The sequence below is a fragment of the Triticum dicoccoides genome, chromosome 5B (genome assembly GCF_002162155.2).
Source record: "Triticum dicoccoides isolate Atlit2015 ecotype Zavitan chromosome 5B, WEW_v2.0, whole genome shotgun sequence".
In the NCBI taxonomy this organism is placed as follows: Eukaryota; Viridiplantae; Streptophyta; class Magnoliopsida; order Poales; family Poaceae; genus Triticum; species Triticum dicoccoides.
Genome location: NC_041389.1, coordinates 444526955 through 444540530, shown reverse-complemented (window position 1 = coordinate 444540530; position 13576 = coordinate 444526955).

The window sequence follows — 13576 nt, the reverse complement described above, 5'->3', positions numbered from 1 at the left end:
ACCCCTCTATCGCCTCCTGCGGTGCACCGACCACTTCGAGTGGACGGAGGCCGCCACGGCTGGACTCGAAGAAATAAAAGCCATATTGGCAATAAATCCGGTCCTGGCCGCGCCCAACACGGGCGAACCAATGCTATTATACATCGCGGCAACCCATCAAGTTGTAAGCGCGGTGCTCGTCGTCGAATAAGAAGCGGACAGACACAAGTTCCCCCTCCAAAAACCAGTGTACTACGTGTCCACTGTGCTAACTCCATGCAAGTCACGGTACCCGCATTATCAAAAGATAGCATACGCGGTGTTCATGGCATCCCGGAAGCTGCGACACTACTTTCAAGAGTGCTCCATAACAGTGGCATCCGAAGTACCCCTTAATGACATTATAAACAACCACGACGCAACGGGCCAGATTGCCAAATGGGCCATCGAGCTCCTCCCGTAAGACATAACCTACAAGCCAAGGGGAGCTATTAAGTCGCAGGTTTTGGCCGACTTCATCGCCGAACGGATTGAAGCCGAACTCCCTAAAGAATACGGCGCATACTCCAACTGGATCATGCACTTCGATGGCTCGAAAATGTTCGCCGGCCTGGGGGCTGGCGTCGTTCTGACGTCCCCAACCAGGGACATAGTCCAATACGTACTTCAGATAATGTACACGGATTCGAACAACGCAGCCGAATACGAGGCCCTTTTACATGGCCTCCGAATGGCAGTCTCCATGGGCATTCAGCGCCTAGAGGTCCGCGGGGATTCAAATCTCACAATATCCCAAATAAATGGAGACTTCGACGCCAAGGACCTGAAAATGGCAGCTTACCGCAATGCCATCTTAAAGATGTCAGCTCGGTTTGAGGGGCTCGAATTTCATCACATAGCCCGGGAAAATAACCAAGCAGCAGACGTGCTGGCACACATCAGCGCCAAGCGTGAGGCCGTCCCTCCCAACATCTTCCTAGAAAGGTTGTTCAAGCCATCTGTATCATGGGAAGAAGAATCCGGAAACAATAGCCCAGACACAACTACACTGCCCCTCACCGAACATTCTGACACAATTGGGGGCTACGCCAATGAAACAACGCCGTCAGCCCACGAAATAATGGCAGTCATTGCCCCTTGGACAGAACCATTCCTAGCCTACCTAACTAGGCAGGAACTTCCCGAGGACCAAAACGAGGCCCGCTGCATAGTGCGGCGATCTAAAGCCTACAAAGTCCACAAGGGAGAGCTTTACAAGAAAAGCACAACCGGAGTCCTTCAAAGGTGTATCTCCTAAGAAGAAGGGAGAGACCTTTTGGCTGAAATTCATGCCGGACTCGGCGGGCACCACGCCGTAGCCCGGACCCTTGTAAGCAAGGCCTTCCGTACCGGATTTTATTGGCCAAAGGCCCGGGCAGACGCTCAGGACTTAGTGCAATGATGTGTTGGTTGCCAGTTATTCGCCAACCAAAGCCACATGCCGCCTACCGCCCTACAAACTATACCCATTACCTGGCCTTTCGCGGTCTGGGGGCTTGACATGGTCGGACCCCTTAAAGGAGGAACCCACAAGCAAAAATACCTACTGGTCATGGTGGACAAATTCACCAAATGGATAGAAGCCAAGCCTGTAAAGACGGCCGAATCCAGACCAGTGATAGACTTCATATCCGGGGTCGTACACCGTTACGGCGTCCCCCACAGCATCATAACCGACAACGGCACAAACTTCACGGCCAATGAAGTCAAACTTTGGTGCAAAAACATGGGCATCAAGCTCGACTATGCTTCAGTCTATCACCCTCAAACTAACGGTCAAGTCGAATGGGCCAATGGTCTCATTATGAGCGGCATCAAACCCAGACTAGTGCGATCCCTCAAGGAATCTGACACGCACTGGGTAGAGGAGCTTCAGTCTGTACTCTGGGGGCTTTGGACCACGCCGAATCGCACTACCGGATTCACACCATTTTTTATGGTATACGACGCAGAGGCAGTACTACCATGCGACATAATCCATGACTCACCTCGAGTGCGCATGTACGAAGAAAGAGAAGCCGAGCTCGATCAGCAGGACAGCTTGGACGCATTGGAAGAGGAGCGCGACGTGGCAAAGGCTCGTTCTGCATTCTATCAACAGCAGGCTCGAAGATACCAAAGCAGAGAAGTACGGGCCAAAACATATAACATTGGCGAACTAGTTCTATGCCTGCCGGACAAGAAAAAGGATAAATTAAAGCCCAAATGGGAGGGCCCCTTCATCATCGACCCAGTACTGACCGGCGGAGCGTACCGTCTGCGAGGTGCATCGGACAACCGACTCGAGCTGAACCCATGGAATGCAGCACGCCTACGAAGGTTCTACGCCTAGCACTGGACTCCGTGTTCGTCTCCTTCCCTCGTCCCTTTGTTTTTTTTGGCAGTCCAGGATTTTGTTCCTTCTCCCTCCCCTTTTTTTCTCACAAGCCCTTAGGGGCTTGCATGTGCAATATTCGCACGCACCTGACGCGCTACCTGCGCTCACAATACCTGGGGGCTTCTCTACCAAGAAGTTTATATAAAACGGGCCTCATGCCCAAAACATGTGTGATGGTTCCACATGAACCTTTTATACACCATTATATGCATCGATATGACTTAAGTTTTGGCCAAGCTGGGTTGCCTGGCTCATGTGCTTACCCCTACGTTCCCGTTCGTTCGGCTAGGTGGTAAAGGGAGCACCTCTGCGATTGTTACTGCCGGGTCAGCCGGATGTGTACTCAGACTGGGTGAAGAAGAAAGCTAGCGTTCTTAAGGGAATATTCGGTCGGTGAACTAAAAGATGATCTTTCGTATTTATTCATTTGCCCCCTGATGCTTTTCTGCTCTTTCCGATAGTTCGGACATGCACTTTAGGGCATGCCTCCCAGGGAAAGGAACCCCTAACAGAACTATTCTCTCTGGAAGATGTTTCTTACTAACCATGTAATATAACATAACTAGTTGGGCACTTGTCCGCTAAAGCACTTATGACCCCTACGCCTTGTCTCCATGCATGCCCCGGTTCTTACATAACCAAGAGGGTATTCGGACACACTCTGGACTATAGGGTCCAGAGGTCGAAGCGAAAAGGTCTGCAATGACAAACGATCTACAATCCGACTAGAGGACATTTTTTATGTCATTTTTACAGAGTCAATCCGACTCGGCATATTCTTCTTCAATGCCATCTAACAGGCGGTCTAATTTACAGTCATGTTGGGAATACTTTGCAGCCAGCTCCACCTGGCCATATGCCAAGCTGACCGGGATCTCCTTTCCGTCCGGACCTATAGGGCCGACCTCGGCCATGTGGTTTGGGTCAGCCTTCGTGTACCGAGTCTTCACCATGGCCCAGGCCTCCCTGGCACCTTGACGGCAAGCCAATATCTTCCACAACCGGAAGCGCTGCCGCACTCCCTCTAGCTTCTTGGCAAGCTCCTCAAGGCCTTCGGGCACGGAGAGGGATGGCCACATAGCCTGGATGATGCCTTGCATTGCCTGCCGAACTCGCTCGTGTAGTTGCAACAGCTCGGGAAGAAGGTCTCCCGATGAACCGGGCATTTCCTCCACCGGACGACCCGTCAGCAGACCTATAGACATAGCTCTGTCAATCGACTTCCTCGCCGAATTCTTTTTTCGAAGATTCGTTCAAGCACTTACTAAAAATGCCGCGTCGAAGTCGCCGATTCTCCTTCATGGCAGAAGACAGCTGAATACGAACATCTTTCAGTTCCTCGCCTAGCTGGGTATTGGCGTCTTGAAGCTTGTTCTTCTCTTGCCTCACCCTCGTCAGCACGTTCTCGCCAGCCTTTAGTTGGCGTAGGAGTTGTTGCTGGTCCGGATTTAGTCCGGCCTCATCTGCATTATTGTAGTCAGGGTTGCACGCCTGCCGCATTTCAAAACGGAGGTACCTTTCGAAGCACATATTACCTGCGAGCGTCCCCTTGACATTCTCTGAAGTGGCCAATGCGGCCTCGAGCTGAGCCTTGCACTCTTCGAGCTCCTGGGACAATTGCGTGTTCTTCTTTGTAAGACACTGCATAGCACATGATCCTTCAAACAATTATCTTCACTGTTTCAAGTCTCGGGGGCTACTGACATATATAACCTTCAATTTTACTCACATGTACGTCTTTCACATACTGCTCCGTGGCTCTGGCTAGACCATTTTGAGCAGCACGGAGATACGCATCTCCTGTATTAAAGGCGTCCAACGCCTCTGGGGAAAAACACGCGTCACGAAGAATAGTCCGGCGACGCCTGTGGTTCAGGGCACTCTCCACCTCTGAATTGGTGGCAGATAGACCGTCGGCGCCCTCTGTCGGAGGAGCGCCCGAGGCGCGTTCCGTGTCCGTCTTCGCTTCCGGACCCAGCCTCGAACCTTGGCCGGTGGACATAGTCCGGCGGGCTCTCTTCTTCCTAAGAAAATCATGAGCATTAGTAAGACTCAAGGGTGTAAACCCTAGGCGTTAAATCTGCACGCCATACCATTGCGCCGGAATCTCGATCCGGTCCGCACTTCTTTTTGTCCCGCTTGGCTTCAGCGGCCTTTGTTGGCTGCCCACCGCAGGCTCGGCCTTCTGCCTTAAGGATTTACCCTGCGAAACGTTGTTAGTGCACGGCATGCAAGATAAAGCATTAGAATACTGGGACTTCGGTCTTAGTTACCTTGGAGACTGGAAGTAGTCCGGGATAGTCGGTCGTGATGGCCACTAAGGAGTTATTCTTGCTCAACTGATGAAATACTCCATCAATCAACTCCACGCATAAGTCCGGATCTTCTTGGGAGTCCGGATCGAGGGGCCGTCCCGGGTCCTCGGGTTGTGGAGCAGGCCTGTTTATTTCCTTCACAACCTAGCGCAACTCCTGCGTTTGAACATTGCTAAGTCTAAGTACTCAACTACGGGAATTTCACAAATGGACAGGCAAGTGAAATTGTCCGCTCATCCAACTAGGAGGATTGTACATAGAGAATCCGCCTTCCGGGTTGACACGGAGGAATTCTTCCTCTTCCCCCTTGTACAAAGCGGATAAGATTCGCGTTAAAGTGGCGGCCGAATCTGGCCCCTTGCGACCGCACCGGGTGGCGTCATCCTCCCCGTTGAAATCCCACATGGGGTGGCCTCTGTATTGAAGCGGCTGCACCCCTCGCATAATGCATACGGCCATGACCTTAATCATGGTCAGTCCGGAGTGAGCCAACGACCTTATCCGGCTCATCAGGTACAGGACGTCCCTGTCAGCTTCCCTCTGAGGGTTCCGTGGGCGCCAACTCAGGCGCTTCTTCAACGGGGCATTATTGAACTCGGGGAGTCCGATCCGTATAGGGTCCAGCAGGGGAACGTCATCTATATAAAACCACTCCGAGGGCCAGTCTTCGGCGCCCTCTTTGGAGTGCCGGATAGGTATCCGGTCCCGGCGATGCGCCATAGTTCGGCTCCGCCCACCTAATAAATAGACCCCTCCTGAGAACGGGGCACAAGGCAAAACAACCTCTTCCACAGCGTGAAATGGGCCTCAACACCCAAGAACAGCTCGCAGAGGGCCACGAAGCCCGCGATGTGCAGAATGGAGGCGGGCGTGAGGTTATGTAGCTGGAGGCCATAGAACTCTAGCAACCCTCGGAGAAACGGATGAATTGGAAATCCTAGTACTCTCATCAAATAAGGGACTAGGCATACCCGCTCTCCTTGAGAGGGGTTGGGAACGCCCTCCGCCTGCTCTCAGCCGCTATGGGCAGCAATCCCGGCCTGAACGGGGACCATATATGCTGGGGGGGGAAGCCCCTTGGACTGAAGCACTACTAACTTGCTATGTGGGACGGAGCACCGCCCCCAATCTCCGGGCCGAGGGCTGGAGGAGCGAGAGGAGGAGAGGCATCGACTGGCCATGTTGGAATGGATCTCTGTCAGAGGCGCTCTGATGAAGACTCGCGGAGGGAAGATGGTGCGAGTTGGATCTAAATCCCCCTCTCTTTTATGGGCGGGTCGTTAACACAACCAGGGGGGTAAGTGAAAAGAAAACCCCCTGGCTTTTCACATTCGCTTGACGCATGGAAGATGGTCATTATGGGGCACAGAAGCCGAGGAGGACAACACACACTAGAAGCCGGACACTATTCGACGGAAACAGAGAATTTGCAGGAGAACCCGCCTTGCAATGTCGAAGACAACTTGCGCGCCGGACTCGTCGTCATTGAAGCCTAGTTCAGGGGGTACTGAGGGAGTCCTGGATTAGGGGGTGTCCGGATGGCCGGACTAAGACCTTTGGCCGGACTCCCGTACTATGAAGATACAAGATTGAAGACTCCGTCCCGTGTCCGGATGGGACTTTCCTTGGCGTGGAAGGCAAGCTTGGCGATACGATATGAAGATCTCCTCCCATTGTAACCGACTCTGTGTAACCCTAGCCCTCTCCGGTGTCTATATAAACCGGAGAGTTTTAGTCCGTAGGACGAACAACAATCATACCATAGGCTAGATTCTAGGGTTTAGCCACTCCGATCTCGTGGTAGATCTACCCTTGTACTACCCATATCATCAATATTAATCAAGCAGGAGTAGGGTTTATCTCCATCGAGAGTGCCCGAACCTGGGTAAAAACATCGTGTTCCTTGTCTCCTGTTACCATCCGCCTAGACGCACAGTTCGGGACCCCCTACCCGAGATCCGCCGGTTTTGACACCGACACATGGGCTAGACGGAGATGCCAAAGCCATCCCACGTCAACTTTAGCCATTAGGCATGTCACGGTTTTAGTGGGTCGCTCCGAAAAGTTAATCACATAGAGACCGTTCTTGACATACCCAACAAAGGCTACTTTAAGAGTCTTGCTCCACAAGAGGGCCATGGTATCAATATCAAAGAAGGTGGAAAAGCCCATGAGTGCGAGTTGACGAACGGAAAGTAAATTGTATGCAAGGGACTCAACAAGCATGACCTTCTCGATCATGAGATCATGAGAAATGACAACCTTGCCGAGTCCCAATACCTTCAAAGATGAGGCATCACCCCACTCGACACTGGTGGGCATAGATGGAATCTTGTGCACGTCCACCACCAAGTCCTTACTTCCGGTCATATGATTTGTAGCTCCACTATCGAGCAACCATGACCCCCCACCGGAAGCGAACACCTACAAGAGATCAATGCTTGGATTTAGGTACCCATTTTGTAATGGGTCCTTTGATGTTAGTGACAAGGGTCTTAGGAACCCAAATAGACCATTCAATGTACTCATAAGGAGAACCAACAAATTTGGCATAAACATGCCCGTCACTAGCACGATACAACACATAAAAAGGGTTAAAGTCGTCGGCTTTGTTGGAAGGGGTGGTATTGCCCTTCTTGACACCACCACCCTTCGCATTGTTCTTCTTCTCCTTGGAAGCACCCTCTCCCTCCTTCACAAAGGTTTGCTTAAGAGGAGGAGGTCATTTGGTCTTGTCATTCTTCTTTTTGTTCTTGGGCACGGGTGTGAACCCAATCCCCTCCTTGTTCATGACTTCCTTTTGATTGCTCAAAAGGTCATTGAGGTTCTTCTCACCTTGTATGCATGACACAAGGCCTTTCTCAAGTTGCATCTTCAACTTGGCATTCTACTCAACAAGATGCACATGCTCACAACATGGGTTAGTGGCATTTGCATTATCAATCAAAACCATATGAGGAAAAGTGGCTTTCTCCTTGGTTAGCTTCACTTGAAGTTGATCGTGAGACTCTTTAAGACTATCATGAATACCTTTCAAGGCTTTATGAGCCTTCTCAAGTATATCAAAATCTTCCTTGAGTCTAGCAAGATCAACTTCAAGTTTGGCCTTCTTGGAATTTAGCACACGAGATAAGACACAAGCATGATCAAGATCTTTCTTTAATTCAGCATGACCATCGTTGTGTGACTCGTCAAGAGCCAAACGAAGACCACACTCTTCCTCCAGAGAAATAGAGAGATCCGATATGTCATCGGCATAATCACGACTATGCCCCTCCATCTTAGATATGGTTTCTTCGTGAGCCTTGATGGTGTCATTGGCGTCACCAAGTTATTCCAAGAGAGCAACAAAGTGCTTCTTGGACTTACACTACAAAAAAAGTACACTTCCGTGATGATACGTGTTTGTCACAGTAGGTCGCGTTTTTTGTCATGCATGTACATCCATGACAAATTTATGACAGAATCAAGATAGTCATACATGTGCTGTCATAGAAGTGTTCCATGACATTACCAAAATTATCATCACGGAAGTGTCCACTTCCATGATGATAAATCGCGCATCATAGAACTGCTTTCGTCAAGGGTGACCGACACATGGCATCCACCATAACGGAACGCCGTTAAGCTATCGGGTCGGGTTTTGGATTCGATAAGCCGTTAACAGCCCCGACCAATGGGGATTTTCCATGTGTAAAATCATCATTGGATGGAGGAAACACGTGTCGGCTCACCGTTGGGACAGATGTCATCCGCTCATTGGACCGAAGGCGCCTATGATACGGCGACACGTGGCACGACCCAACAGAGGCCCATTCCTGTGAAAAGGCCGACCCGTTTGACTTGGTCAAAAGGTGGCGGGCCGGCCCACAGAAAGCCTGTTAACGGCTTGTTCGCATATAGCCCATTTATAGCCCGCTAACCCAGGGCCCGTTATGCCCTATCCGAATTAGGCCCAGTAGAGTCATATGGGTCGTCCAATATGATTCAGCCAGTTTTAACTTCCGGCCCATGTGTGGCCCATGACTTCTTTCGGCCCATATGAGGACCTTTGTAACTCTTGGCCCATTAACGGCCCGTGGTGAAACTGGCCCGTAATGAACAGTGTATCACTTTATACCCATTAACGGCCCGTTATTCCATTGGGCCGTTTCCAGCCCAAGTTATCTTTCGGCCTTCTCAGGGTCCATTGATTCTTGGGCTCATTTCCAGCATTCGGTTACATACGACCCGTTACTGTCATTTTCTGCTTGTGGGCCAAATTCAGCCCGTCGTTACAGTCGGCCCGCTTGCGGACCGTTAATACGTTGGGCCGTTTTCATGTCAAAAAAAACCGTTGGGCTGTTTTCATATAGTTATCAAATACGGCCTATTGACGGCCCGTTATGGTCCATGAATAGTACAGCCCATGATTGGCGAAATGATGATACGCCCCATAGAAGGCCCATGGATCCTACGGCCCGTATGAGGCCCATGGATAGTACGACCCGTAGAAGGCCCATTGATCCCTAAGGCCCGTATAGAAGGCCAATGGATCCTAGGGCCCGTATAGAAGGCCAATGCTCCTACGGCCGAACGAAGGCCCATGGATCATACGGCCTGCAGGAGGCCCATGGTTACAATAGTCCGTGTGTTGCCATGATTATTTTGGCCTATTTACCAAAAATAGGCTATTGTGGCCACTAGAAAAACACAGAAAAAGAACTGCAGTGACTACAAGCAAACAACTAAACAAGACAATAAGGAAATAAATAAGCAAGCAATTAAGGCTAGCCTATTACCGCTATTACACATATTACATCCACTGGGCATCAAAGTTCGCCACCAGTGCAAATATAGGGAACAAAGCAGCATATTACATACACTGGCCGTCAAAATTGGCCACCAGTGCAAATAAACGCGGCAGCAAAACAAGAGCATAACTGAAACAACTTCAGAAGAGCTCAAGAAACATTATCCTGGGTATCCACCATGCTGGCAAAGCTTAGCAAGCTGATTAGCTTTGTCCTGTTTGGCGCTAAAATCCTCCAACGCTTGCTGCTGCACCCGAAAGTATGCATCTGAATGCTCCAGGGACTTCCGCAGTCCTTCCGCTTCTTGTCGCAGCACAGCTGATCGATGTCTTTCATCTTGTAGTTGAGACTCAAGAAATTGAACTGATTCAGACATTGAGTTTGAATAGCTTGTGCAAGCGAGAGTGGCCAGTAACTCGAACACTAAACCAAGACAGGACTTTGGGGTTGTCTCACTGTCTTCAAGATAGTCTTCCTTAGTTGTTTTATCATCTTTGTTGGAGACCAACAAGGATGTGTCACTATCCTGAACCTTATCTGCATTACTTCCTTTACCATTGCTTAATAAGGCACTCTTCCCCAATATTCTGTCAGCATTCTAAAAGAAGAATCAAGCAGACACATAACAAGTTTAGCATGTACTAGTATATGAAACTCATTTCGGTGAACCAGTTCATTAGTAAGGTGGACAGGATTAAACTACCAAGTTTTCTATTGCCAAGTACTAGCACATAATAAAAGCATCAAACAAACATATATCTATGTCCTATGGTTACTGCATTGTCTTGCCAAATCAAAATAGAGACACAGTTCAAATCATATCAGTTCAAGACAAAGCAGCAGTGAAAGAATACAAAGCGTGGGAAACTACACGGCACAACAACATTTCAGATGGGTACCACGGGTCTACATGTACAACAACACTATTGGCTCTGTTGTGATGCTAGTAATGTGCATGATATGAAAGTCAACTGTATACACAATTGAAATTGGAATCAAAAGAGCTATTGATAAGAGCAAACCTGTTAAAGAAACATGCGTGAACATACCTGTCGTGCCATTGGAGTTTCGATTGGATCCTTCAATTTAAAAATAAGTTTGTATGAGTAAATATAATGATACAAGAGCAAAGCAATCATAGTTAAAAAAGGCGTGCCTAAGCGAGCGCTTAAGCGCGCCTAGGCTCTAGGCGTTGGCAAAACGCATTGCGCATAACTACGCTTAATCTGTAAATAACTGCGCATAAGCATGCGCTTTGGTCAGTAAAGTGCAAGGCGGTGGCAAAACGCACAATTAACGCCTAGCACTTTTTTGAACTATGATATCAATGGAATCTTAAATTATAAACAGTTGTTCTTCAGATTTAGGCACTTGTTCTACATGAACAGAGTACAGTAAGACGCAAGAATATAATACTTAAAAATAGAAAATGAGCTCATAGACCTTACCACATTCTTGGTTCGGGACCTGTATAGAACAAGGCGTTCCCAGTCATCGTTAAGTAAATGTGTCTCAGGAGAACGTAAGGGAATTTGATGAGTTTCTTTGCCGGTGAAGTACGTTTTCTTCAGGTAATTCCGATACTGCCACCAAGCATTCTTGAAGATAGCAGAGGTGTTAGCACAGGTTACCTCATCCTGAGTTTCCAAATCGGTCCTTCTCTATAGAGAAAAATGAGAAATTTTGCTGTATTATAACCATCATGGAGGTAGGATGTATGGGACGAAGCAAAGTAATTGCCATGAATAACATTACTTACACATAACTCCTGGACAAACACCTGCAACTGGCATTTTCCTTCATCTTCAGTATAATATTTCCAAGATGGGAAGATACGCACATACGATTTAACAACATCAAATGCGATAAATGCTAAACTACGACTGGCTGGTTGTGCTTCCTCCCTGGGAATAGGCGTACTAACTGGTGGAGCTGGGGTTCGCCGTGATAGTACTGGCCCTTTGGGCACTGGAGCTGCCTTACTAACTGCTCTTGTTTGGGAGCTCTGTGGTGGAGATGGTGCTGTGTCAACAGGAACTGGGTTACTATCGGCTGGGATTAGGATTAGATTGGGTGAAGTTGGTTCTCTGTCCATCGCAGTAGGGGTACAATCTGCGAGAGTTTGGGTTATGTGTGGTAGGGCTGGTTCTTGTGCATGTACAACCGGGGTGCTATCTCCACCAATAGGTAGCACTGTTTTATTTGAAGACTGTGTTTTTATTCCGCTAGATACTGGCATCACCCGCTCCAATTCAAATGGCTGATAAACAGGAAACATAGTTGAATGTACAGACATTGTATGAGAGACAGATGCAATAGATAGTGTGGAAAAAAGAGGGCATGAAATAGTTGACATGTATATTATTTAACTAAAACGGATAGCATGACATAATTTCACATATATGATGTCTATCTAAACTAGATAGCATAGCATAACATAATTCAAAGATATGATGAATAACAAAACAAGATCGCATGACATAATTCACCTACATGTTATCTAAGTAATCAAGATCGCATCATTTAATTCACATATGTGATTTATATGCTAAACAGAGGGCATTCGATATGATGTCTGAACTAAGAACATGGTGTTGAATATTGTGTATATGATGTCTAAACTATGCAATGCAAGACACCGTATGCATGATATGAGCAGTATAACCGTGCCAAGTTAGAGCATACACCTCAGTAGGGGAATAGGACTGGTCATCTGTCTCTGAATCCATCTCCGAGGAGCTATCAGGACCCAACAAGAGATCTGCTTTGACAGATTGCACTGTCTGCTCTGAAGGCCTTGTTTTCACTCCAGATTTTTCCATCTCCCACCCAAATGGCTGATTCACAGGAAGAGTAGTTTAATGTACAAACATTGTCGACAAATGGAAATGTAATGAAGAAAAGGATGGGCAAGATATCATTCAAATATATGATACGTGGTTAAACAGGATGGCATTGCACATTTCACATATATTATGGCTGGCTAAAAGAAATGAGACTGCATAATTCCCATATATGATATAGAAACTAAACAGGTGGCATTACAGAACATGTCTAAACTAAGTAGATGACATATATGATGTCAAAAGTAGGCACTGCAAGGCAACATATGCATGATATGACTAACATCATCATGCCAAGGTAGAGCAAACACCTTGGGGGGTAAATAGGAGTGGTCAGCGGCATCTGAATCCGCCTCAGAACAGATATCTTCCTCTGGATTACAATCTGGAGAGGAGTGGGGAGGGTTTGCCATTGAACCCACCATGGAGCGATGTCTACATGACATTGTATTGCCACGCAAAACTCTTCTCTTTTTCTCTACATGTTCAGCATGACTATGTACAATATATGACATGCATACGAAAAAATATGGTGAGATTATGTAAGGAGAGCATGCAGAAATTTAGAGTGATGGTAACAACCAGTGATGGATCCGAAAATAATGATAGCAGGCTGATGATTGCTTTAAATTAATAAAAAGACAGATGATGATTGCTTTACTATTTGTTTCCCACCCAAGATGAACAACATAGGCATACCCTAGGTGAACCAGATATTAGACAGACATACTATTCATTGCTGCCTCGATATGTGCCCCACAACTAATTTAGAACTCAAGTTTGAACATGAATTTGGACCTGAGTTGGGAGTCCAAGAGCTGAACAGGACGATAAAGTAGCAGGTAAGTTTAAGCAATGCATAACATAAGCAGAAACAAAAGAGTGCGACCTCTCTTGTGGACCCGTGTACTCCTCAGGTTCATCTGCTGAGTCGATGATGGTGATGCCGTTGGGGTGCGTGCCGGCAGCAGGGAAGGAGATCTTAGGCGGCGAAAGATGGTCAGGAGTCGTGATATCTAGTTTGGTGGATGCTTCTGTCGATGGAGCAGCTCAGGTGAGGTGGACGATGTCGCGGCAGGAGCAGGACAAACCACACAAAGTTCCCTTAGACACGTACTTGTAACTGAAGTAATTCTGTAAGGGCTCATTTGGCTTGCACGATTCTTAAAACGCAGGGATAGGACACCGGAATAGGATAGGAAAATGCACATGGTAAACAGAGCATTTGTA